Source organism: Eschrichtius robustus, chromosome 12 (genome assembly GCF_028021215.1).
Source record: "Eschrichtius robustus isolate mEscRob2 chromosome 12, mEscRob2.pri, whole genome shotgun sequence".
NCBI classification, from domain to species: domain Eukaryota; kingdom Metazoa; phylum Chordata; class Mammalia; order Artiodactyla; family Eschrichtiidae; genus Eschrichtius; species Eschrichtius robustus.
This window is the reverse complement of record NC_090835.1, coordinates 34963078-34988314: the sequence shown is the minus strand read 5'-3', so window position 1 is coordinate 34988314 and position 25237 is coordinate 34963078. Positions and strand designations below refer to the sequence as shown.

Genomic DNA, 25237 nt, shown 5'->3' with positions numbered 1-25237 from the left:
ACCACGTGGGTGTGGCGTAACTTCTGTCACCTTTCTCCCACTGTGGGACACGAAGGTTGAAGCCCAGGTTTTCCCCCAGTGTAAACAGTGCTTTGTTGAACATTCCTGTCTGTCTGTTCCGTTCCTGATCATGCCCCTCAGAGACAGTCTTACAGGGGGAGTCCCAGTGCCAGAGGATGCGGGGCTTTGTAAGCACTCTTCTTTCTTGCTGCCGTTGCTGCTGCTGTCTGTGTGCGTGAGTGCGTGTGTGCACGTGTGCACGTGAGGTGTGCTCATTTGCCCTCCTTGTTTTTCCCATAGCATCCAGCTCTGTTCCATGGCTCAGGCTTACCTGGGAGACCAAACAACATTGGTTGGACTAAACGGCCTTGACTTTTCCTTACATGTGCAAGACAATTGACGTGGAGCTCAAAGCAAGATTCTGGGGTTAGGTGTACCTGGGTTCCAATCCAGGCTCTGCTGCTTACTGGATATGCGGACTGGAGCAAATTATCCAACTTCCCTGAGTTTCAATTGGCCAAGGGAAAAATAATATCCACTTACTGGGGTTGTTAGAAGTATTAAATCACATGGTATATGTCAAGTGCTTAGTACAGAATTGAACACATAGTAAGGGCTCAATAATGGCAAATGTTATTGTTATTATTTTTACTATTAACTCCAGCTTTCATCCCTTAGGGCTATAGGAATTTGATTCATTTTTAAAACTACTACTGTCCATACCAATAGAGCTTTAAAATATTCTAGAGATCAGTTGTGTGTGTGTGTTTTAGCTACTCTCTGTGTAGTTTACAGGGAGGTCTTAGGGTGTCAGACGTCTCTTTAAAAGAGTTTGAGATTTTGGATTGGCTCCTACTCTAGAAGACTGGCTTTAAAAAGACAGACCAGGATCTGAGTGTTGGCTGGGGGAACACAAGCTGCCTCTTTAGTCTCCCCAGTGCAGTTGTTTTTGCAGTCAAATAAATTAAGGGTAACAGTAATAATAGGAATTACCAGTGACTAATTATAAAATGGGGTGTGTTGCCAATTATGTGGCGGTACCTCAACCCCAGAGGAAATGGAGATATTTGCAGATACGACTTGTGGTGCATACAATTCCCAGGAGACCAGGGGGTAGCACTTTGAAAATGACAGCATCCAGGATGCGTGTACGTGGACTTCTGCAGCCTGGGTGCCAAACTAGACGCTGTTTACTGCTAGCTTGGAAAACTGGCTCTCTAGGCACTGTTAAGAATTGTGTGTTTTCTTTTGGGGAAGTGTCCCCCTATCCGTTTAATATCGCTAAAATGTATAAGAAAGAAGAGGAACAATTCCAGGTGCTTTCTGAGTGTGGGTGGTCCTAAACAGCAGACCCTCGTCCTGCCACTGAATGTCCCTGTGTCTCATGGGACTCTCCAGGAAAGAGATTGACGTAATAAAGCAAGAGAATGTCGGTGGGAAGAGAGACTAGACTTCTCTGTGAAGAGGAGTGGGTGAGGCTGTGGGGAGAGGAAGAGTGGCTGGGTGTGGCCAGGTGATGATGGGGCCCCTTCACATTGTTCCTTTTCATGGTGAGCTCCGTGCACCACAGCGCCCTCCATGTATCCAGCAGGGCCCCAGGGAATGATAAACGATCCTGGAAGGTGGGGCCTATCTTTAGACAAGTCACTGAATCTCTCAGCCTTGTTACCTTGATCTCAGGGAGTAAGATGCTGGTTGTACCTGCCTGGAAGGGGGTTGCTGCAAGGATGAAGCGACTCACAGTGGTGCTTTGTAAGATGCCCTGGGGGCTGAGACCTCAGTGGTGGTTGTGCAGATCTGCAGCCATGCTGTCTCTTAGGGACATGAGTGGCCCCACTGCCCTGGGGAGAGGCTCAGAGGTGGCCCCGGGCTCCCCAGAACATGCTCAGAGCCCTTGCCTTTCCTGCAAGCTGGACCTGGCAACACCCACTCTTCAGAGCGTGTGGCTAGTTTTCACGCCACTGCCATGGATTAAGCAGCAGAAACCAGGAGAGCAGGAGACCGACTGTGTAAAGCCAAACTGGGCCCTTTCTCTTTGGATTCCTGCCCCCCGAGTCCCTTACAGGTGACTGATGCCCTTTGCTGCCTGGATCAGCTTTTGACTTGTCTCTCTTCCCACTGATGTTCTGCTGCTCTGTTATGTAAATCTCTCCTCTGGAAGGAAATCTGGCTGAGACAGTTTATAGCCTGGCAGGGAGACTGTTCTCATTTCTCCAGCTGAGGACAAATTGAGGACCCCGTTGTCAGCTTGGTGGGAGCCCCTTTGGAGCCGACATGAAGCTGGAGCCCCATTTTCTCTGCAGAGGAATTCTGGCCCAAGGCTCTCCTCCACCACCAGCAGGGGCTGCAGCTTGCGCCCCCATCCCTGGTCCCCTCCCCAGCACCCTGCATTTCAGAGGGGGCAGCATTCTCCATCAGAGGTAGCATTTATTGATCATTTTCTCTGGGCAGGGCGGTGTGCTCTACCCTGAACTTACTTACTGTTTAATTTAATCCTCACCACTTCCCTCTGAGAGAGCTGTGCTCCTGTTTTGCCGGTCGTATAGATGGGGAAACCGAGGCACGAGCAGCTAAGTAACTTGCTCGAGGTTCTACAGTCAGTAAGTAACTCTGGAGAGGTGGAGGCAAGAGGGTCATGTAATTGGCTTAACCTGGAGCGTGAGGATCGGAGGGAGACACAGGTAATAACAAGGTAACAGTAAATGGTTTGGAGCCCATAACTGCTCACCACTGCCTAGAAGGACCCACACTCTTCTCACGGAATCCTCCCGAGGACCCCAGGGAGCAGGTGTGATAATCCCCATCTTACAGACCAGGAGCTGTACTTAGGGAGGGCCGGCTCAGGTCACACAGGGCGGGCGTGACCCACAGGAGGAGTTTGTACTCAGATCTGTCCAACTCCAAAGGCCGAACTTCAGCCCCTTGCTATTCTGTGTTGGGTCTGCACGCGAGATGTTTCCCTGAACCTGGGGGCTCTGGACTCCCTACTCTGGCTCCAAAAGAAACACAGTCTGATTCATCTCGCTGTGAAAAATAAGCTCACAACTCAGAGTATGTTTAAGAAAGAGTGTGGTAGGAGAACAGCCTCCAAGAAGCTGAGGGCCCCGCCTGAGACATGTGCTCTGTGCCCACTACCTCCCCTGCAAGGACGGCGGCGGCCTTCTCGCTCCCCGGGGGGATAAAGACAGCAGGGTCCTGGCGTCTCCAAGGTCTCGGGCACAGTGTCTGGCTGTGCACCCAGGAGCCTGCCCGGGAGCCTTGGGACATCACCCCTTGAGCCTGGGTGCCCCAGCAGAGGAGGCGAGGGCTTCCTTGGGGGCCTGTCACCCTCTCATCTTCCTGGGTCCCCACACTGCGCTGGCCACGTGGCTTGTTCACCCACGGCTGGAATCTTCTTCTCTGGGGGCTGGGGACACGTTCCACCCACCAGTCTTTTTGAGCTGCCTGAGCCTCTGAATCTCTCAGGGGGCAAGCCCAGTGGATTCTCTCGGGGAATCAGTGTTGGGGGCCCCCCTCTGTCTTCAACCCGGCTGATGGGGCCCGTGTTCCCTGCCTGTGATTGCAGCAGTTCGTCACAGGGTGGCAGCAAGAGTCAGATGCGAGGCTGCAGCTGGGCTCCGTTGTTGCCGTGGACAGGGCCACTGGCCATGGGCTCCTCCTCGCTTTGGGGATTCACCGTCCCAGCCACGGCCCAGCCATGGCCATGGACGAAGCTCGGCGTCACTCATGGCCTTTTCTTGCCTGCGTTGCAAGTTCAGCGAGGAATGAAAATTTCTCCTCTTGAGTGCATAATGCTAATAATATACTTTGATTTCTAGCTAGTTCTTTATGCATGCAGAACCCACACTTTTCCGGGAGAACCAGTGCATAGCTACCCAAAAAGATGAAAAATAAATGTCAGGGTAAGAGCTTGGGATGAGGGCACAGCTGTGAATCCCCTCTGCATTGTTTACTGGCTCTGTCGCTTGGGCATGTGGCTTCACTCTTCAGGGGCACAGTGTTTCCATCTGTAAAATGGGGAAATGATAGCTTCAGCGTCATGAGGCTGTTGTGAGGAGCAAGGAACTCATGCACTTAAGGCAATCACTGTAGTGTGTGGCACAGAGGAACCATTAGCTCCTCTGATTCTTTAAAAACCAGTATTTGGTGTAGAGAGCATTAGCAGGTGAAAGGCATCAGGGAAGCCCTTGCTTGGAGAATTTCCTGCTAGGTTCTGGTAAAAGAGAGACCAAAACAGACCCTTCCTTCTTTATCCTTCTCTGCTACTGTCGGTGGTGTTATATAGAAGAAAAGACAACAGACTTTGGAGCCAAACTGGGTCAGATCCTGACTCTTCCATACTCTGTGTGATCTTGGGCAAGTTACATAACCTCTCTGTGCCTCTGTTTCCTCATCTGTGAAGTGAAGATTATTGTAAGATTTTGGTGAGGATTACAGTGTTAAGACAGGTACCTCCTGGCACATGGTGAGCACTGTATTGATGTTTGCTTTTGTTGTCCTGCTTGACTGTCTGCTTGACTGAGGGCCAAGGTGAGCTTTTCCAAAGGTTTCACAGGAAGAGTTATGCTTAGACTGTTCTTATACGACTGACTTCTGTGATGCTTCACATATGCTCCTTGGGGTGACCCGGGGCTCTCAGCCTCAGATGTCTCCTCCATTCTCCCTGCTCCTCCGTGTGCTACGCACAGGGCTGGGATGCAGAGACCAAGCTAGGGGCTCACGGTGCCGCGGGACAGGTAGACACAGAACAAGACTTCAGAACAGTCAGAAACCCCTCCTAGTACAGACTGCAGCCCCAGAGAGAGAGCAGCCACTTGGTTCAATCTCCTGGGCTGCAGAGGACCTCAGAAAAGGAGGGGACCGTTGAAAATCAACCAGGACCTGGCAGCTGGAACAGGCTTGTCAAGTAGAGGTTGTTTCCCAGGCTGAAGGGCAGCCTGGGCACCACCATGTTCGGGGGGAGGGCAAGGAGTCTGCTGTGGTCTGAGCCCTGCGTACGGGTGCTCAGGAAGAGAAAGTGGAGCTGGTGAGGTGGGTAGGAACCCAGGGATGGGTGGACTTGTTTCCATGCTAAGTAGGAGGCTTGAACCATGAGGGGAGTGGAGGATGAGGGCAGGATCGGACCAGTTTTGTGTTTTAGGACAACTCAAACACCAACCGGTATAGGTCACAGGAAGGGATGGGGATCCTGGGTGGAGCTAGGAAGTCTAGTGATGAAGGTTTTATACCAGGGCAGTGAGAACCGGGAGGATGGACACCTGGGAGATGTTTCAGAGGCAGAATCCAGGCCTGTCCCTAACATTTGTGGGTTCAGGGAAGGAGCAAAATTGAGGTCCCCAGCCTGTGGCCTGACTCCATTCTCTCCCCACCCACCCCGGCTCTAACTGGGACTGTGCAGGGTCTTGCACACACCTGTGGACAGTCCAGCCTGCACGTCTGTGCCACCTCCACACCCCCTTTCTGCACCCAGCCACCTCTAGGCTACCCTGGGCCTCGGCCTGCACACGCTGGCAGTGTTGTCTGCCCTCAGGGGGGACCACTGGGGAAGGGGCCCACACAGGTCCTGGAAGCAGACTTGGGGCAGGTATTTGGGCAGGGAATTTCAGGATTCTAGGTGCTGGAGCAAAGTGTAGATGGGGAAGACTGTTGTTCGTGGGGTGGGGGTCATGTCCCCTTGTGCCTGTAGACCCTTTTCCCCTTTGGGAGGGACATGGCTGGAGGAAAGCCAGAGGGGGCCCTCTGATGCTTGGGGCCCAGGGCAGGGCCTTCAGTGATCAGATGGTTTCCAGAGTCAAGCAAGGGACATAAGAAGAGGACCAGTTTGTAGGGTGAGGGTGACAAATATGGTTCCAGATATGCCTAGTTTCAGGTGCCCACAGGATATCCTAGGGTACCTGCTCATGGTCTGGGGTTTACCACAAGTCCAGGTAAGGGGAAGATAGATTCGGTGCCTGGCTCTTGAATGGGTAATGCACTTCATATTATTTTAGTAACAGAGGGGCTCTCCTGAAGAAACTTCTGTCTGTCTGTCTGTCTGTCTGTCTTATGTGGAGACACATACAAACACATAAAGAATAGAAGCAGATTTGACCTTCCCTGGGAAAGTTCAGTTTTGAAGTCCTGCTTTCCTATGTGGAAAAAATAAGATTTTGGTTTGTTCCTGGGGAGAAAAAACAAAAACACAAAAGTCCCTAAAATTCCAGTGAGTTAAGATGCAGCTTGCCTACTGGGAGCTGAATTTGTCATTTTCTAGTTTCCCCCTTTTAGTTTATACTTTAGGTGTTAAAGGTATAAGCTTTGGGAAGTGCTCGGAGGATTTTTTCTTTTTTATTCTTTAGGATTTTTTTTTTTTTTAATTTATTTTTGGCTGCGTTGGGTCTTTGTTGCTGCGCGCGGGCTTTCTCTAGTTGTGGCGAGTGGGGGCTACTCTTCGTTGAGGTGCGCGGGCTTCTCAGGGCTTCTCATTGCGGTGGCTTCTCTTGTTGCGGAGCACGGGCTCTAGGTACGCGGGCTTCAGTAGTTGTGGCTCGCGGGCTCTAGAGGGCAGGCTCAGTAGTTGTGGCGCACGGGCTTAGTTGCTCCGCGGCGTGTGGGATCTTCCCGGACCAGGGCTCGAACCAGTCTCTCCTGCATTGGCAGGCGGATTCTAAACCACTGCGCCACCAGGGAAGCCCTGCTCTGAGGATTTTAAAGGAAAAATATAATGAAAGTGAAAGACAGATGGGATGGTCTTATTCCAGGGGCAGGAGGAGAATGGGAAAGAATGAAAGCCAGGCATCCCTCCCCAGCCCCCTTCCCTCTCATGAGAACATGGGCAGGGTCTGGACAGGCCTGGGCATCCCATTCTGGCCTTGCTTCTGTAACACAGTGTGCCCATGGTGTATAAGCTGGGGGTGATTCTGGTGTCTCTGGGAGCCATTATGAGGGTTCATCAAATAATCTGGACATAGTAAATTCTCAATAAATGGTAACATCATTATTATTTCTATTATTATAGTTACTATAACTTAATTCTCTTATATGGTAGAGCTATTTCCCAGGGAGAGGCATGAGTCACCTATTAAAATAAAACCATTATAGAGGAATAAACATGATAATTATAATTCAGCCAGGATTGGGGAGTATTCTGAGAGGAGATAGCTCTTGAAGTAGCTGCAGAATTAGTACTTAATACATGATGGATAGATGGATAAATAGGTGGAGAGAGGAAGAGATAGAGGGATGGGTGACTGGATGGATGAAGGAATCGTTTGGATGAGTGGATGGATGGATGGGTGAATGGATGGATGTAGGGATGAGTGAATGGATTGGATCAGTGGTTGGATGAATGGAGGGAGAGAGGAAGGAAGGGAGGGTTGGATAGAAGGATGGATGGTTGATTGGGTGAAGGACTAGATAGATGTTTGGGTAGATGGATGATTGGGTAGGTAGGCTGATGGATGGAGAAATGGGTGAATGGATGGGTGGTTGGGTGGATGAATGGATGGATTGTTGAATAGGTGATGAATGCATGGATGAATGGGTAAATGGAAGGATGGCTGTGGTTAATATTCCATACTTGAAGCAAATGATATTAAATGAAACATTCTCATCTCAGGAGAGTGGACATTGTTCTGAAGCTGAGTTTATACTAAATGCCACACCTGGGATGTTTTGGCCATTGAGCTGGTGCCTGTTTCTTTAAAAGCTGCATTTCTATTGACAGATCCTCTTATTTGGTAAAACTTTAAAATGGTGCTTATCCTTCCATCCACCCATCCATCCAATTGGTCATTTAATTAAAAAAAAAAAATCCATGAGAGAGTTTGGCTTCTTTTCAAAACCTTCTCTGATTAAATGCATGTGAACCTAAGTCTCACACAGTCTAGCACATAGTAGGTGCCTCAAATATCTTTTAAAGAATAAATACCTGTTCTCAGAAGTTGGTCATTTGTCCACACTGTGGCCCAAGGAACTGTGGGATGGGAGATGGACAAACTGAGAAAGAAGGGAATCACTCAAGGTTCCAGAAAGGGGAGAGGCAAAGGCAAAATAAAACCTCAGAATGTAATTGTTCCATCTTTCCTTCTTAATTTTTAATAGTGTTTATAGAACAAAAACACATGGGTAGGGCTTCCCTGGTGGCGCAGTGGTTGGGAGTCTGCCTGCTAATGCAGGGGACGTGGGTTCGAGCCCTGGTCTGGGAGGATCCCACATGCCGCGGAGCAACTAGGCCCGTGAGCCACAATTACTGAGCCTGCGCGTCTGGAGCCTGTGCTCCGCAACAAGAGAGGCCGAGATAGTGAAGAGGCCCGCGCACCGCGATGAAGAGTGGCCCCCGCTTGCCGCAACTAGAGGAAGCCCTCGCACAGAAACGAAGACCCAACACAGCCAAAAATAAATATAATAAATAAATTAAACAAAAACAAAAACAAAAACAAAAAAAAACACGTGGGTAAAATATTTTAAGGAGACATTTATGGATACTTTGAAGTGCAACCTGTGATTGATCTTTTTAATACCAGAAGAATTTTTATCTCAGTGTGAGAAAAAAATGTGGGGTTGTGGGACTCCATGCTTATTTATTGTGATCAGATTGCTGAGACAGCCCCTCCTGTTTTACACACTTGCTAGAGAAGCAAAGCGGTCCCCTGGGAAGGAGTTTTATCTAAATTGGACCCGTATAGGTGTTACTAGTGATGTAGCCAGAAATTGAGGGTTGTGGGAGAGCTTCATCACACTCAGTTTCCTAATGAGCTCATTGTATTGTGTAAATGGGCCACAGGTCCACTGTGACCCCAGTCTCCCTTTGGAGGAGAAGGTAGGCAAGTTCCTCTGTACTGAGTAACCATAGACTGTGCAGGGCAAGGGGTATCAGGTTAAAGTGACACATGGTAGCTCTGTGACCTTGGGCAGGTTAAGACACTACTCTGGGCCTCAGTGTCCCCATTTGTAAAAAGAGGACATTGTTCTTTTGGGGAAGTTTGGGATCATATCTGTAAGCACTGGCCACTGACCACATTTGATAGAGCAACCAGTCAATGCCAGCAGCCTACCTGAATCCCTTAGTTCAAGCCAGTGAAAGGAAATAGGGAAGGAGATATGCACACATATGTATTTTGGAGTCAAAATAAATATACTTAGTGAGAAATAAGTGGACTCTAGGTTTGTGGGGCTTGTGGAATAACTTAAATCTCATTTATCCCATCAACATTATTGAATATGTGCTGTTTGTCAGGCACTGTGCTCGTGTTATTGTTTGTGAACAATGAAGACAAACGCGGTCTCAAGGAATATGGTTGGGGGTTGCTGGTTGGATAGATGCTAAATAAAGGAGTAGATATAATGACTAATGAAGAGAAAACTTAAAGGGGCTATAGTCCATCTTTTGAACTTTTTAACATGACCCACAGTAAGAAATATATTTACGTGGCAAAGTGGTGTGTCTGTGCATGTGTGTGTGTGTGTGTGTGTGTCAATTGTTTTTTCTTATGTGTGCACTGCACTGACCCTTTTTATTCTATTTATTTAAAAAAATGGTAGTTCTAACCCACTAAATTAATGATATTACCTCTTACTACTGGGTTGCTACTTGCAGCCTGAAAGAGTTCTGTAGAACGATACTTAACTTTTTCTGTTGGGACCTGGCTGGTGCAAATCCTCATGATAAAGTGAAATGTGATCTAACACCCTTTCAGAACTTCCATTTGGGGCAGCACAGGCATTCAGCCAACGAAGAACTAGAGGCTAAGTAACGCGGTAGAAGACAATCAAATACTGAATTCTAGACCTAGTCACAGCTTTTTAGCTGCAAACTATGGGGATTTGTATTAGGATATGATTGGAAGGGCATATATATATATATGTATATATATATATTATATATATATATATATATATATATATATATATATGTATATATATAATATATATATACATACATATATATATATGTATTTAAATCTCCAGAATAGATGAACAAAATGGCTCTTTTAATCCAACTAGCTAATTTGAATGCTATTCCCCATACAAATCATTATTTTCTTTCATTCAAATTCAAACAATTTTACTAAGGATCTACTATGTACCATTTTCTTAAAAAAGACATAGCTAATACTTCTGTAGCATTTGTTGGGTACAAGGCACTAATCTAAGCACTTATGGGTAATAACTCATTTAATATTCTCAACGACCTGATTAGGGAGGTACTCTTATTATCCACATTTTACAAATAAGCACCAAAACCAGGGAGGTGAAGTAACTTGCCCAAGATCAAGCACTGGAGTCAGATTGGAATCCAGAGCTCTTGGGCTTAGGAACCTGTATTTTTAAACATTGTGCTATTTTGCTAGCGCATTGCAAATAGTATATTCTATGCCTCAAATGCCTCTTACTATTTCTTCCCCCAAATTATTATTGTTTTCCCAACTGCACCCAATATGCCTGTCTAATTTTTCTCTTCTAGGAAGCTGTCCCAAAGTCAGCCATCAACCTCCAAGCACCTCTGCTTTGATCCTCCCTCTGGTCTTGTTTACCCAGCCTCTTTTGTTATGTCTGGCCAAATGAGGCTTTGTCCAACACGATTTTGAAGTAACGTGGTGTTATGTTGTACAGCCACATTTAAAAAAATCTATGATCTTGTTGCAGATGGACAGTCCAGTGCTGTCAACAAAAACACACGCCACTGTGGTTTCCTCTCCCTCTGTGAGATTGATGCCGTGTTTCCTACATTTCAGTCATTTGGTTGTACTTTCATGGCTTTACTGTTTTTCTATAAACGGACTTATTTTTTTTAAAAGCTTCAATACAATTATTTAAATGGAAATCTTGTATCGGTACTATAAATAAATCACAAACCATTATCACCTGCCACAGTGGAAGTAACTGCTAAGAAAACAAAACAGTTGTATTAAATTCTAGCTGGATAGTTTTGCCTTCTGAAGGCTCTTTGCTTGAAGCCTTAGAAAAAGACTTTGGGGAGGTGGTTTTATTGGTCAGGGCTGCGCTAGGCTATGTTGCACTAATAAATACGCCTTGGAATCTCCTGGCTTCCTTCAACAAAGGGACTTGCACAGAGCCTGCTGAGGGAGGACAACATTCTGGGGCAGTGTCTGTCCTGAATCGCCACTCAGGGCTGCAGGCCACTTCCATCCTGGCTCCACCATCACATCACATGCCTGTAGGTTGCTGTGGAAATGGAAGAGAGGGTGAGGATGCACCCTGGCTCTATCTGCCTCGTCTTGGAAGGGACGCACATCACTTCTGCTCAACTCCATCGGCCAGAACCAGATCATGGCCTCAGTCTAGGGACAAGGGACATCGGGAGATAAAGAGGATCACGTTGGTTTTTGTTTTTTTCGCTGGGCTGTGCAGCTTGTTGGGATCTCATTAGTTCCCCAACCAGGGATTGAACCCGGGCCCTCAGCAGTGACAGCGCGGGGTCCTAACCCCTGGACCACCAGGGAATTCCTGTGGGTATTTTGTTAAAGATAACCTTGAACACAGCATTGGGTTTCTTTTTTTTTTTTCTTAACATGATCAAAAGAATGGAAAGCAAGCTGTAGAGAGGAAAACTCCCTCACGGTGTGGATGAATGCTATTTCATGTGGGACATCCAGTCTGCAGAAAAACCTGTGTTAGCAGGTCCCAGCACCAGAACCATGACTGTAGGGCAAGTGAGGAAGGTCATTCAGGAGCAGGGCTGCTTCCTGGAGCAAATCTTCAACCTGAACACATTTTGTTTGTTTTGGAAATTGATACCTTCCAGAACTTTTATTTACTGTAGTTTAAAAATACATGGAGTGTCACTTTTATTGTTACCCAACTAATCCTCTATTTTTCATGTGATCTTGCCAACTGAAGTTTTGCCAAACATAGTATTTTCTTTAGGAACATAATTGCTGGTATTAGCTTATACCTTGTTTTTTGAGGCTATGAAGCCTGATTTATACGCATCTGTTGTGCCTCCCCAACTCAAAGAAAGCTCCATGAATACAGGAAACTTTTCATTGCCCTCCATGCCTTGGGTTGGGTCCCAGAGGCAGAACCTGAGTTAGTGATCTGAGTGCATATTGTTTATTTATAAGATGAACCCAGGAAACACCAGCTGGGGAGTGGGGAAGTGAGAAAGGGTGCTTTGTTAAGCCAGTCGCCACTGTGCAACTGGAGTGTAATTCACTGGGGGTTCCCACTCAAAGGGTGAGGGAGCTGGCACATTTATACACTGATGCACATCAGCCATTGATTCAGGGCTGCTCCTGGGAGGTGGTCAATCCTCAGAACTTCCTGCCCAGTTGGAAGTTGGGTGAATGTGGGTAAGGCATCAATTGCATCTGCTACACCCATAGTGCCTAATGGTCAGTCTCTTTGACTCCCTGGCAGCCAGACTCCAAGATGGCTCCTGGTCTTCATGTTCTTGTATGGTCTTCTCCTTCACTGAATCAGGGCTAGTCCTTCCTGGCAGAACTGATGATTCGTGACTTCCGAGGCTTGGTCTCTGCCCTGGTGTCTAGGATCCCTTGCTCTGGAGGAGCTAGTCACCGTGCCATGAGGGGCCCACATGGACAGAAGCTAAGGCCCTTGACCAACAGGCAACACTGACTTGCTAGCTAGGAGGGTGAGCCACTTTAAAAATGGATCCTCTAACCTGGTTTGATCTTCAGGTGACACCATCCCCAGCTGAGATCTGACTGCAGTCAGTTGCGAGACATCGTATAGGAACCGCTCAGCTGAGCCTTTCCCCAATTCCTGCCCCACAGAAACCATGAGAAATAAGAAATGACCATTAATGTTTTAAGCAACTAGGTTTTGGCGGTGACTTGTTATATAGCGATAGGTAACTAACACACTCACCAAAGTCTTTGAGTGCTTTGCAAGTCAGCAGAGGCCCCCAGCCCCTTTGTTGGAGTGATTTCCTCTTCAAGTGAGGGATGATGGATGTGTTGAACAAAGATGATGACTTGGGTGGGAACAGTAAGAAGAAAGAGGAGAAATTCTCCGTGCAAAGGCTCTTTTCAGTTAGCAACTTCCTTGTAATCATTACATTCAGAAGTTCTTTGAGGTGGGGAGAAGCAACATATAATTTTAAAAGGAGCTGCGCTATTTCAGAAGGAAATTGCCAGCCAGGGTGGGAGGCATACCAGCTCCATGGTGCTGCACCAAGACTGTCCCCTCTGCTGTGTTGTCTATAATCTCTGCTTCCTGCAGTCTGGCTACTTAGAGCTTTGTAATTCTTTGGCAGGGGGTGGGATGGTATCAGAAGACCCCTGGCTCGCTATTTCTGTGGGCTTTTATTTGGCTCTCTAGGGGGTTTATCTTCCAGTGGCAGCTATGAGGTCACCCTGGGTGCAGCTACAAAAATCCCCCTACCTGTTAATTTAGCTCCTTTTGTGAGCTATTTTATTTCAGATGCCTTCTGTGGAAATTTTGCTCCAGACCAACTTGAAAATGTTTTCAGTATCGATTCTGTCTTTGAACAATATACTGGAGTTCACCGCTCGCCAGGAAAAAAGGAGCCCATCGCTAGCTTCTAGAGCAGTGTGTGCTTGGCCTCCTGCATCTGACCCCTCCCAAGCAGAATCATGTGCTGCGTCTTCTCTCCAGGATAAACTGACTTTTCCTTTTTACAAATCTTTTAAAATATATTTTTATACAATTTTAAAAGGTTACTTTCCATTTATAGTTATCACAAAATATTGGGCTCGATTCCCCGTGTTGTGCAATACATCCTTGAGCCTATCTTACACCCAGTAGTTTGTACCTCCCACTCCCCCACCCCTATCTTGCCCCTCCCTCCATCCCTCTCCCCACTGGTAACCAGTTCATTCTCTGTATCTGTGAGTCTGCTTCTTTTTTATTATATTTACCAGTTTGTTTTATTTTTTAGATTCCACATATAAGTGATATCATATTTTTTTGTTTTTCTCTGTCTGACTTATTTCACTTAGCATATGCCCTCCAAGTCCATCCATGTTGCTGCAAATGGCAAAATTTTGTTCTTTTTTATGGCTGAGTAGTATTCCATTATATATATATATCACATCTTTTTTACCCATTCATCTTACGTCAAATCTTGAATAACAAGAGTGTTGATGCAGAACTGGCTTCTCAGAATCGGATGGCCATGCTCAGTTTTCAAGGGTTGGTGGTGTTTTTTTCTGTCTTTCCTTTCGAGGATTTGATCTAGGTCCCACATGGTATCACCCACTGTGCTGCTTCTGTGTTGAGGTAGTAGAGACAGGGCAATTCCTCTTGGGGCAATGATTTTGATTTGTTCACCCAGCAAGCACTTCTGGAACTTGTGCTGCTTGGAGCTTTGGGTCAGACTCACTCATCTGCAGAAATGCAAAGGAAATTGGCTGTCTGGATCTTTCCCCCATGATGGTCGCTAGTGATGTTCACAGATATTTCCTTTGTCCTCCCTCAGGGTGCATGTTAAATCATACTTCCCACCCTGTTGAGGTGTGGTCATATAACTTGCTTTTGGCTGATGGAATATGAGTGAAGGTGATGTGTGTCACTTCTGGGAAGAAGCCTGTAAGAGTCATGTATCTGATCACCCTGCATAGCAACTGCAGTGTTTCAGAGGGTAAAAGCTCTGTCAATCTCTCCGTTTTAAATCATCCCTCTTAAGGAAACGCTCTGCAAATGATAACAATTTGCCTTTGTCATTTATTTCCTATTGGAGTCCTGGTTGATTCAGTCATCATTAAACTAGTACATGATCAATCATGAAATTTTGGAAAATGGGGACCTAGAGAAAGAAGAGAAAAAATAATCCATAATTTTATATGCTAGTATTACTACTATTAACATGTTGTCATTTTTTTCCTTCCAGACTTTTTTCTTGCTCAGTGCAGATTTTTTAACTTGATTTCAGTGATTTGGGATGTACAGTTTTATGTCCTTTATCATTCTTGGTGTTAATACACACTCTTAATAAGAGTCCGTTTTAATGACTGTAATAGGGGATGCAGTTTAAATAAAAAACTTTTAAACTTCAAAATCATAAAAAATTATATTCTGCATAGCCATAATATATCCAGTAGTCAAGGAGGGAATCAGTAAAAAAAAAAAAAAGTTAACAGATTTCTCACTAGTACCTCCCATGTACCCGGCTTGTGCTGAATATGGAGGCAAATATGACAGAATTATCAAATTCTTATGGGCCTGGTGCTGATGAATGTTGATTCTATATTTAATCTTCTTGGATTTGTTACCCATCAAGTTCTTTGCCTTCCTTGGCTAATGGAATCTACCTATTTTGAAAAACAACACACACAAAATTTGCTCTTTTTTCCAGGGGAGAACTCAAGCTTATACAATTTGGGGAGTACACTTTATGAAACAGAACACAAAATTATGAATAGAAAAGAAATCATAACACGTTATTTAATTTAAAAGTTGTGTCATTTATGTAACAAACATACCACAAACATTGCAAAATCCAGAAAATAACATAAAGTTATCATTACTATTATTATTATTATTTTAATTGATAGCCTGACATGCTCCAAAATCTCCTTTTTTTCCCTACACTTTTTGGTTGAATATATATTGATCCACTCTTTATAAGATGATGATTTTGTAATATCATTTTCTGCGGAGAAAATAGAAAGATGCATTCTTTTTTGGCAGTGGTTCTGCGCCCCGGATGCCCAGTAGAATAATCTGGGAACTATTAAGAATCCTGAAGCCCAGGATGCTCCCTAGACCAATTAAATCAGAATCGCTGGGACCCAGGCATTAGTCTTTTGTAAAAGCACTGGGTGAGAACCACAGCTCTGGAATGGATGATGGAAATTTGACTTTTATTACTGATGGTTTAGAAAACTTTCAGCTTCACTAGTTGTTACTGGTATTGTCATATATATTTTTAGGCATGTCAAATTTGGGAAAACGCCTATGAAACTTCTTTCACTCATGAGCTGTGAGACTTTAGGGCATTTCAAATTTTCTGTGCAGTGACTAATCTTAAATATCCTTTGAATTGAAGACACTCATTAACCAGTTTGTCATTGGTATCCTCATTTTCCATGCATTTTAATGAGATTTATGCTGGTTTTCATTAAGATCAGTATTTTGTGTCTAAGGTGTAAGAAATTAAATGGCCTCAAGAAATGTGATTGGATGAGACCATTTTAGACGAAGGAAGCATGTGAGCAAAGGCGCGGTCCAGCAGGCAAGGCCAGTGTGGATGGAGGTCAGTGGCAGGTGGGGCAGCCGTGGTGGAGGTGACTGGAAAGGGACCCTGGGTACAGGTGGGAGAGTGCCACCTACCGGCAATTGCTGGAGGGTAGACATCTGCTATTAAGGTAGAGGGAACAATAAGGATATGAAGCACAATATCATTCGGTGTTGGGATTATTCCCTTCAGAGGCACGCAAAACTTTGTGTGAATCCCAAATACTACTAATTACTGAACTAGCATTGACTATACAGGGAAATAAGACATACTCAGAGCCCTCTATACCCCAAGTGAATGGACCCCCCCCCCCCCACAATTCCTCTTCACTACATTCCCTACAAGCCCCCGGCCACACCATTGTCCCCCGATGGGGAGAGAAGTGTGACAGAGGGCAGGCTGGAGTGAAGGAGACAGTGGTCTTAACCAATTGAGGTTAAAATATTTCACTTTTGTTAATTTGACAAAAGCATATGCATGTGAACACAATGCTGGGTCCCCTGGGAGGGGCCCTGAAGCTTGGGTCTCTTTCGCTTCACAGGTCATCAACCTCTGCTTTAGCACAGGAATTAGTAACTGAATGTCATGTGTGCTGGTCAAATTGAAGCTTAAGAGGGAATAAAAGAGCTACTGATGACAAAGGTTCAGCCCCAGGACCTTAAAAACAGTTCAAGCTTTTGTGCCTTTCCTTCTGTTTTCATTATGAGAAATGACTGTTTGAGGCAGCAGCCTCCCAGCCTTTAGGATATCATGATATGAAAATCATCATTCTTAGGCTGCCATTCTGTTTCCATTGTGTACCTTGACAAGAGAGAGGCTCCTTTAGGAAATACAATAAAGGCTGAACCAAAGCCAGCCGGTGAGGGTTTCTGGGTCTCATCATTCCCTGAGTTTAAGACAGTGACGATTGCTCCTTGGGGAGTAGCCACTTGTGTTTTTATGGCTTCCCAGCCATGGGCAGATGTTCATTGGCTCATAATCTGGGTTCACCTTCACGGTCATGGCCATTTCTGAGGTGTATGGACCCCCAGGAATCCTGGAGGGGCTCACGTCACAGACAGTGCCCTTCCCCAGGACTTGTTGGAGACAAGGCAAAAGATGGATTTTAGCCTCAAATTAAAGACAAGGACACTGGGCCAGAGCCAGTTTTTCACTCAGGATATTTACTGAGTGCCTGCTCTGTGCTGGGTTTGGGTCATGTGCTGGGTGGTCATAGAGATGTTTTAGTCACTGTTGCTGAGTAACAAAACACCCCAGTGCTTCATGGTGAAGAACAACCATTTTGTCCTATTCATGGATTCTGGGGTCTGGGATTTGAACACAACAGGGTGACTTGTTTCTGCTAGGATGTCATCTAAGAAGACTTGGAACCTGGGATGACCTGGCAGCTGGGAGTTGAAATTGTCTGGAGGCAGCTTCACTCATGTGTATATACTGGGACCTCAGCTGGGCTATGGGCGGGGGCCCTCCATGTGGCCTCTCTGTATGGTCTCTGTAGCAGGATGGTTTGGACATCCTCCTAATGTGAGAGTTGAGTTCCAAGAGAACAAGGAAGAAGTGAATGGCACTTTGGGACCTAGTCTGGAAAGTCTTGACATCACTTGGCATCATTTCTGCCGCATTGGTTGAATCAGTTAAAGATCCACCGACATTCAAGATGAGGGAGTGGTAAGATGTTTAAAAGAACATGTAGGATGGGAAATGTTGTGGCCATCTTTGGAAAATACCGTCTGTCTCAGAGGGGCCCAGCTGCTGCCCCCATGGACCTTATAACCTAGTGGGTAAGGCAGTCAGGCGTTGAATTATTCAACAAGTATCTATTAAGTGCCTGCAGTGCGCCAGGTTCTGTTCTAAGCTGTGGGGATTCAGAGATAAATACGATGCATGTACTCTCTGACCATGGAGCGTACCTGCTGGTGGTAGAAACTGATGAGAATTAGTTAAAATTAGTATATAATATAATGTCATGTAGCGATAAGTGACATAAAGAAAACTTAAGAGGGTAAAGGGATAAGGAACAATGGAAGGTGCTGTTTTAGACAAGGCTGTTAAAGAAGGCCTCCCTGATTAGGTACATTCCAGGCAGAGGGGAGAGCAAGTGCCAGGTCTGGAGGCAGAATTTTGTTGGCATGTTGAGAAATGGTCAGAGGCTGGTTTGGCTGGAGCGGAACGAGTGAGGAGGAGAGTGAGGTTGGAGAAGCAGTAAAGGGTCAGATGGTGTAGGCTCCAGGCTGTGGTGATGAGTTTGGATTTGATACTAAGTGCAATGGGAGCTTATAATAGCTTTTGCTGCGTTATGCTGCAGTAACAACCACATCTCAGTGACCTGCAACAACTGATTGTGATAAGTACTGTGAGGAAAAAAATCTCAGGAAAGCCTTAAGGAATGGCTGCAGTCCACCTTTCAAACATATAACCAAGACCCACATGGTTACTTGACCTTCATGGGTCGACTATGGCTCTGCTCCACATCCTCTGCATCCCAGGATCCAAGCTGAGGGAGTCCCCTTGCTCTGGGAGAGTGCTGTCCTGGTGGCAGAGGCAGAGAGCAATGGTGGAATCCACGATAGCTCCTAAAGCTCCTGCTTTGAAGTGGGCATGTCACTTCTCACATTTCACTGGCCAAAATAATCATACGGCCAAGTCTGATGTTAGTGGGGTAGGAGTGACAGTTCTCCCAGAGGAAGGGGTAGAACAGTTATAAGCAAGAAACACACTCTACCTGAGAGTCACTGGTTTTTGAGTGGGTAATGACATTTAGGTTGCTTTTTAGGAAGATCCCCTGGAGAAGCAAGTGTAATACTGCCACTGAAATGAGACCTGGATAGGAGAGAGCTGTGGTAGTGTGGTCCCCAGAGTGATGGGTGGGCTGAGACTTGCAGGATGGGGAGGTGTCAATGCCTGTCTGTATGCAGCATGACAGGCACGATGTCAGGTGCTGCAGGAGATGCTCAGCCCCTTCCTATACAGGCTGCATGATCTAGTTGAGGAAAAGACTAGTGAACACCCAATTTCAGTACCGTGTGGTTGATTCTTGGAGAGAGGTCAGCCCAGAGGGCTAGGGCAGCACCCAGTGGGGTGCCTAACCCAATCAGGAGGTCAGGGAGGAGACGACCCCTTGGTTGAGCCTCAGCATTAAGTTGGAGTTAGCCGGATGAGGAGGAGACGCTGGGGAGACAGGAATAGGATGCTTCTGGAAAAGGCACCAGGATGAACAAAGGCCCTCAGGTGAGAAAGATGGCTTCGTGCCACCTTTTCTGTGTATTAGGAGAATGAGCTGAGACCCAGGTGTCCCCTGCCTTTCCTGTGGGACCTGCCCTCCCTCTTCCTTTGTCCTTCCGGGAGTTCCCGTGTCTATATGGTAGGCATGCTGATTCCACACGCATTCAACCTGCAAGTCCCAACCTTAGGAATACTCCCTCCACTACCGAAGTTTGGAACAATCAGTTCCCTGTCATGGCAAGGGATTCACGCACCGAGCAAGCAGTTGGAGCTCACCTGAGACTGGGCTTTCTGCCCACCTTCCCCTCCTCCTGGGGAATCGATTGGGATTACTTCTGTCATTCTGCTTTTTTTTTTTCTTTTTTTAAAAAAAATTAATTAATTATTTATTTATTTTTATTTATGGCTGTGTTGGGTCTTCGTTTCTGTGCGAGGGCTTTCTCGAGTTGTGGCAAGCGGGGGCCACTCTTCATCGCGGTGCGCGGGGCTCTCACTATCGCGGCCTCTCTTGTTGCAGAGCACAGGCTCCAGACGTGCAGGCTCAGTAGCTGTGGCTCACGGGCCTAGTTGCTCCGCGGCATGTGGTATCCTCCCAGAGCAGGGCTCAAACCCATGTCCCCTGCATTGGCAGGCAGATTCTCAACCACTGCGCCACCAGGGAAGCCCTCATTCTGCTTTTTTGACTCCAAAGTTTCCTTTCAAATCCATGTATCTGGCCTTTCTGCAGACAGCTCCTAAGCGTTGGAAGGAACTTTTTCCTCTGGGATCAATTTTCCAGTCATTTGAAAGTTCTGGAAGGGGAGGTTTGGTAACCTTCTAGTCCTCGATGCATCTCCCGAAGGCCTTAGGGGGCGGGCACTTTGTGACGAGGGGAGGAGTGGTTTGGTATATCCTCAGTCTCTGCCTGTCATTCCTTTGTGTGGTGTACACGGTAGTGCCCAGCTCTGAGCAGGAGAGGCCTCTCAGTGAGGGCCATAGCCTGCCACTTCCAGGCTGTGTGGCCTCCAACAAGTTAGTTACCCTCTCTGAGACCTAGATTTCAATCAGGGTGCTTGTGCAGATTCAATGAAAGTGTGCAAAGCGCTTAACCCAGGTCCGGGACCATGGTGAAGCCTCAGTAAACAATACCCATCATCTCTGTTCCTGCTGCTTCCACCTTTCCTTACGGCAGAATAGAGAGAAGAAGCCAGAAAGCCCAGGTTTTAGTCCTGGCTCTGCCTCTTAACTAGCTGGGTGACCAAGTGCAGGATGCACCACTTCTCTGAATCTTATCTTTCTTTTCTGTCCAACAAGATGAATGAAGGAAATCGGTCTTTTTAAAAAGAAACTTCAATGGCGTTTGGGGAGGGATAGTTCCTTATCGTGTGGGACAGTTTCTGGTGTGTGTCCACAGTAAATGCCAAGTCCTTCCCCTGAATGTCCTTGGGATTTGGTGATGGTGCTGCCCCTGCTTGAGAATCACTGAACCAGCTTATCCTGAACTTGGATCCCGTCTGACGTCCTGTGGGGGGCGGAGGGAGGATCCAGTGGGGCGGTTAGACAAGGAACAGTTCGCTGGGTCCCTCTGCCCTGGGATTCTGAGATGGCTTCATTTCCTCTGATGCAGAAGCTTCTCGGCTCACCCTCCAGGGATGGTGGAGAGGTGGCCATGTGATCACCAAAAATACATTCGACCTCCAGTGGTGTAACTTGAAGTCTGTTACCCAGAAAAAGGAACCACAAAGAGAGGCTGCCTTGAGTGCCCTAAGAGAGGATCCCAGGCATGCAGTGACTGCAGCCCGTCTCCTGAAATTCTTGTCTCCCTGTTTGCCAAGAACCATCCAGGTGGGCAGGGGCTTTGTTTAAACCCTTAAAATTTGCAGCGTGGATCCCTGTGGAGCTGGCTGCATTTCCTTTCAGACTGTCTCCACATTTCAGAGAGGAAGTCCAAGGCTGGAGATTTGACCCTGGTGGACTTGTCTTTTCCAGCTGGTGCTTTGTGGTCCTGAGGACCATTGGCAGCCTGAGTCCATCATGGCCCTTTGCCCATTTATTCTCCGGAGGTTGACAGCCCTAAATTATAATGCTCCTTGCTGAATACCATTAATCTTAAGCACGCAACTTACTGCAAGTTATTAGCTGCTCACCTTGAAATCCTGTGAATAGAGAAGAAAATTACCCTACTGTCCAAGAGCCCCTTATTAATTGAATATGTGGCAGAAGAATACAGTGCCATTAATTTAGAAATATGGGAGTTTGTCCCCCCCCGTTTTATTTTTATTTTATCCCTGGATGTTCATCTAATTAAATTATTTTTTTAAAAAATTTTATTTATTTACTTATTTATATATTTTTATTTTTGGCTGTGTTGGGTCTTCGTTTCTGTGCGAGGGCTTTCTCTAGTTGCGGCGAGCAGGGGCCACTTTCATCGAGGTGCGCGGGCCTCTCACTATCGCGGCCTCTCTTGTTGCAGAGCACAGGCTCCAGACGCGCAGGCTCAGTAGTTGTGGCGCACGGGCTTAGTTGCTCTGCAGCATGTGGGATCCTCCCAGAGCAGGGCTCGAACCCGTGTCCCCTGCATTGGCAGGCAGATTCTCAACCGCTGCGCCACCAGGGAAGCCCCTAATTAAATTATTTAAATCTGGTAATTTGGGGGAAGACGTTCCCTTCTTCTCCTGTACCTTCACTTGTAAGCATCTTAGTTAACAAGATGTTTGTGATGCTTCTCACTCTGTGGTGCTCAGTTTATAGAAGATGAATTTTGAAGAGTTTGTTGCCTTTATCAGATAATTTTATGATGCTTTTGGAACATTTTTAATGAGTTTTTATGAGACTTTCTGTGACAATATTCTGTGCATCTCTTTAGCGCAGAGAGATGAAGATTGCTGACTTGATGGTCTGAAAAATTCTGACATCTCTATTTACATTTGACTGATGATAGATTTTAGGTCATTTCTCCTATCAAAGATATCCTGATGCAAGTTAACACTTTGGGGAAGATTTTAGGAGTTCTAATATTACCTGGATTGCAGTTTTCTTAAAGTTAAAAAAACAAAAACAAAAACAGAAGTCTAGTGAGATTGTTTTGGGGAAAGGAATTGTGATACAGTCTTTGGGTCTTGGGGGGGTGTTTCTCTCATTCCCTATGCATAGAATGAGAATTTCTACTGACACAGTGTGCGGGTTCCTGTTTTGCACTTAACTCCCTCTACCTTGTTTTCTTATTGAGTTATTCCATTGTCTCTTTGAGTTATTGGGACAGCTGTGTTCCCCTCTAGGTCATAAGCTCTCCATTGGGTGTTTAGATGTCTTCAAACGGGGCACATAGTTGGCACACAGTAGAATGTTTTTAGGAAAGGTTTGTCAAATGGAAAAATGTATGATTTCCTTAGCCCTGCAAAGGCACTGCTGTGCACCAGCCATCAGAGTGGACCTGATACCCTCCAGCTCTGATTATTCACCCCCAGCTTTCTGCTTTTCTCTCATTAAGACATAGCGTCTTCCAGTGGGTTCCTTACACCCCTGTACGATTTGTTGTTATACGCACCAGCATCTGTGGAAATTTGCAATGACAGCTTAAGCATGGGAGAGAGTGAGTTCAAGACGGTTGGCTCCAGTAGTCTTGGTGAGGTTAAGGAGGACCACATTCAAATCTGTGGGTTTTTGATTAAGTGAGGACCAACTTTTAGAACTAGAGAGTGTGGGAGGCAGGGGATGGGGCCTTGAGCTCATCTTGTACACCACCTTCATCTGATGCTGGGGAATGGATGCCCGGTGTAGTTAAGATGGACAGGGCTGCCTGGTGGGAGACTGAGCTTCCTTCACTAGAGAGGCTCAGGCAGAGAAGCCCATTTGGTTGGGACTGTTGGGAGAGGCTTCACATCCTGGGGAGAGGCAGTATGGGGGAGCAGGGTTGGAGCAGAGGATCTTAAAGGGCTCCTTTTAGATTCTGAGCGATTTGCTCAAATCTTGCCTAATTAATGGATGAGTGCCGGGTTTATACATTCTTCATTGCTTTCACTTTTTTCCCTCCCTAAATGGCAGTCTCTTTTTGTCTTCCTTTTTTCCTAGGACCCTCTTCTCCAGTTCTCTCTGTCTCGCCTCGTTTTTGCCCTAAGCCCTTTCCTTCACTCCTTTCTTCTTTATTTTTTATCTATGTTTCTCTTTCTTTCTCTCCTTTCCTTTATTTTGCTTGTTAGTGAGCCCTACAATAGAGCAAATGCAGGACTGCTGTATTTGACTCCTTATGATTGAAAAGAATAGACCTTGAGAAGTGGAAGAGTTAAAGCGAGTGGTGAAAATGAGGTCAGTGGGAGCCTCCTGCACAGAATCTGGGACACTGGAGGTTCTCCATAAATGCCTGTGGAATGAATGAGTTTGTAACTTTCATTCACTTGTGCTAGCCTTATTTCATATTTGCATAATGGTAAGTTTTGTTTTGTTAATTCATGCAAAAATATCCTTTGAATTTTCTCCCTGTTTGAGGTGCTTATCTTTTAAAATGTAAAGATGAGCGAACAACCTAATAAGTCAGGATGATTTTGGGGTGGGAGTTGTTTGCAATTTTAAATGGAGAGCCCAGGTTTGGAATGCAAGGATGCTCACCTCCCACGTTGCTGTGGGTGCTTCCAAAGCTGCCTTAGGAAACCTGGCTTAATTCTGTTTACAATCCAGATGAGATTCCGGGCGTATTTGCCAAGATCTGCAGCCTTCTCAGCACTCCTGTCCCTGTTACTGAGGCTGACCCGGGAGCACCTGGCCCAGGCCTTACTTTAGAGCGTTATTGTTGACTCTCTGGAGTTCGCTTATGCAAATGAAAGCACGAATGGATGCAAATGAAAGGCGGAAGGAAGGCCCCTTCAGGTGGCCTGGCCCAGAGCTTCGAGAAGTCCAAAAGCTCAGGAGAGCACCCTCTGGGGCCTTACCTATTACACTTTACTCAATGCCAGGTAATCTGATGTAAGTACTGCAGCCCAAGGCTTCCATGCCGAGCGCTCACTGTCCTGCTAGGAGGTTCTTCTGTTCACTGGCCTGAAATTCCCTGCCAGTTTGGGTTTGCATTTCGTCGTGCCCAAGACCGTGAGATTGAAATGGACGTTTAAGGATGACCAGGAATATGATCAGGAAAGGACTTCAAAACCAGCAGAGGGGGTGTCGCTTATTATAGGAAACTGGGAGCTGTCAGTGTGTTGTGGAAAGAGACACCCCGAGGGGGTCTCAAAAACATAAAACCGAAAAGCTGCAGAACAAAACAAACAAAAACACAGTTCTTCAAAATTCAGCCAGTGTGTCCAGGCTGAAAAATAATCGGTGTCCGAACCTGAACCTGTAAAGAAAATAGCAGTGCCCTCTGGGTGGCAAGGCCACACACACCCGCTCAAGGAAAGGGTATTAATTTTTAGCATATAGAACTTTTTCCTGGACTCCAGATGTTACTGAACCAGGTCCATTTGCAAGACTGAGAATAATGCCTCATGGTCCCTGGAAAGGGATAGGGAACCGAGTTACATTTTGTTGAGTGGGCAGTGTGTCTTTATTAATCCCAAAGTCCTAATTTATTCCTCCCCCGCTTTCCCCTTTGGTAACCATAAGTTTGTTTTCTATGTCTGTGAGTTTATTTCTGTTTTGTAAATATGTTTATTTGTATCATTTTTTAAGATTCCACATATAAGTGATATCATATATTTGTCTTTCTTTGTCTGACTTGCTTCACTTAGTATGATAATCTTCTAGGTCCATCTGTGTTGCTGCAAATGGCATTATTTCATTCTTTTTTATGGCTGAGTAGTATTCCATTGTGTGTATGTGCATATATATATATATATATATAAATATATATATATATATATATATATATATATATATATATATATA

The 25237-nt window shown here is 45.9% G+C and overlaps 1 protein-coding gene and 1 non-coding gene across 2 annotated transcripts in view; one reads left to right on the top strand and one right to left on the bottom strand.

Moving 5' to 3' along the window:
- The window catches only part of CACNA2D3 (calcium voltage-gated channel auxiliary subunit alpha2delta 3), a 789028-nt gene that overhangs the window by 23309 nt on the left and 740482 nt on the right, over positions 1 to 25237 (top strand). The window lies entirely within an intron of this gene.
- On the bottom strand, positions 11372 to 11444 carry TRNAD-GUC (transfer RNA aspartic acid (anticodon GUC)). The gene has a single exon. It is a non-coding gene; the product is annotated as a tRNA-Asp (tRNA).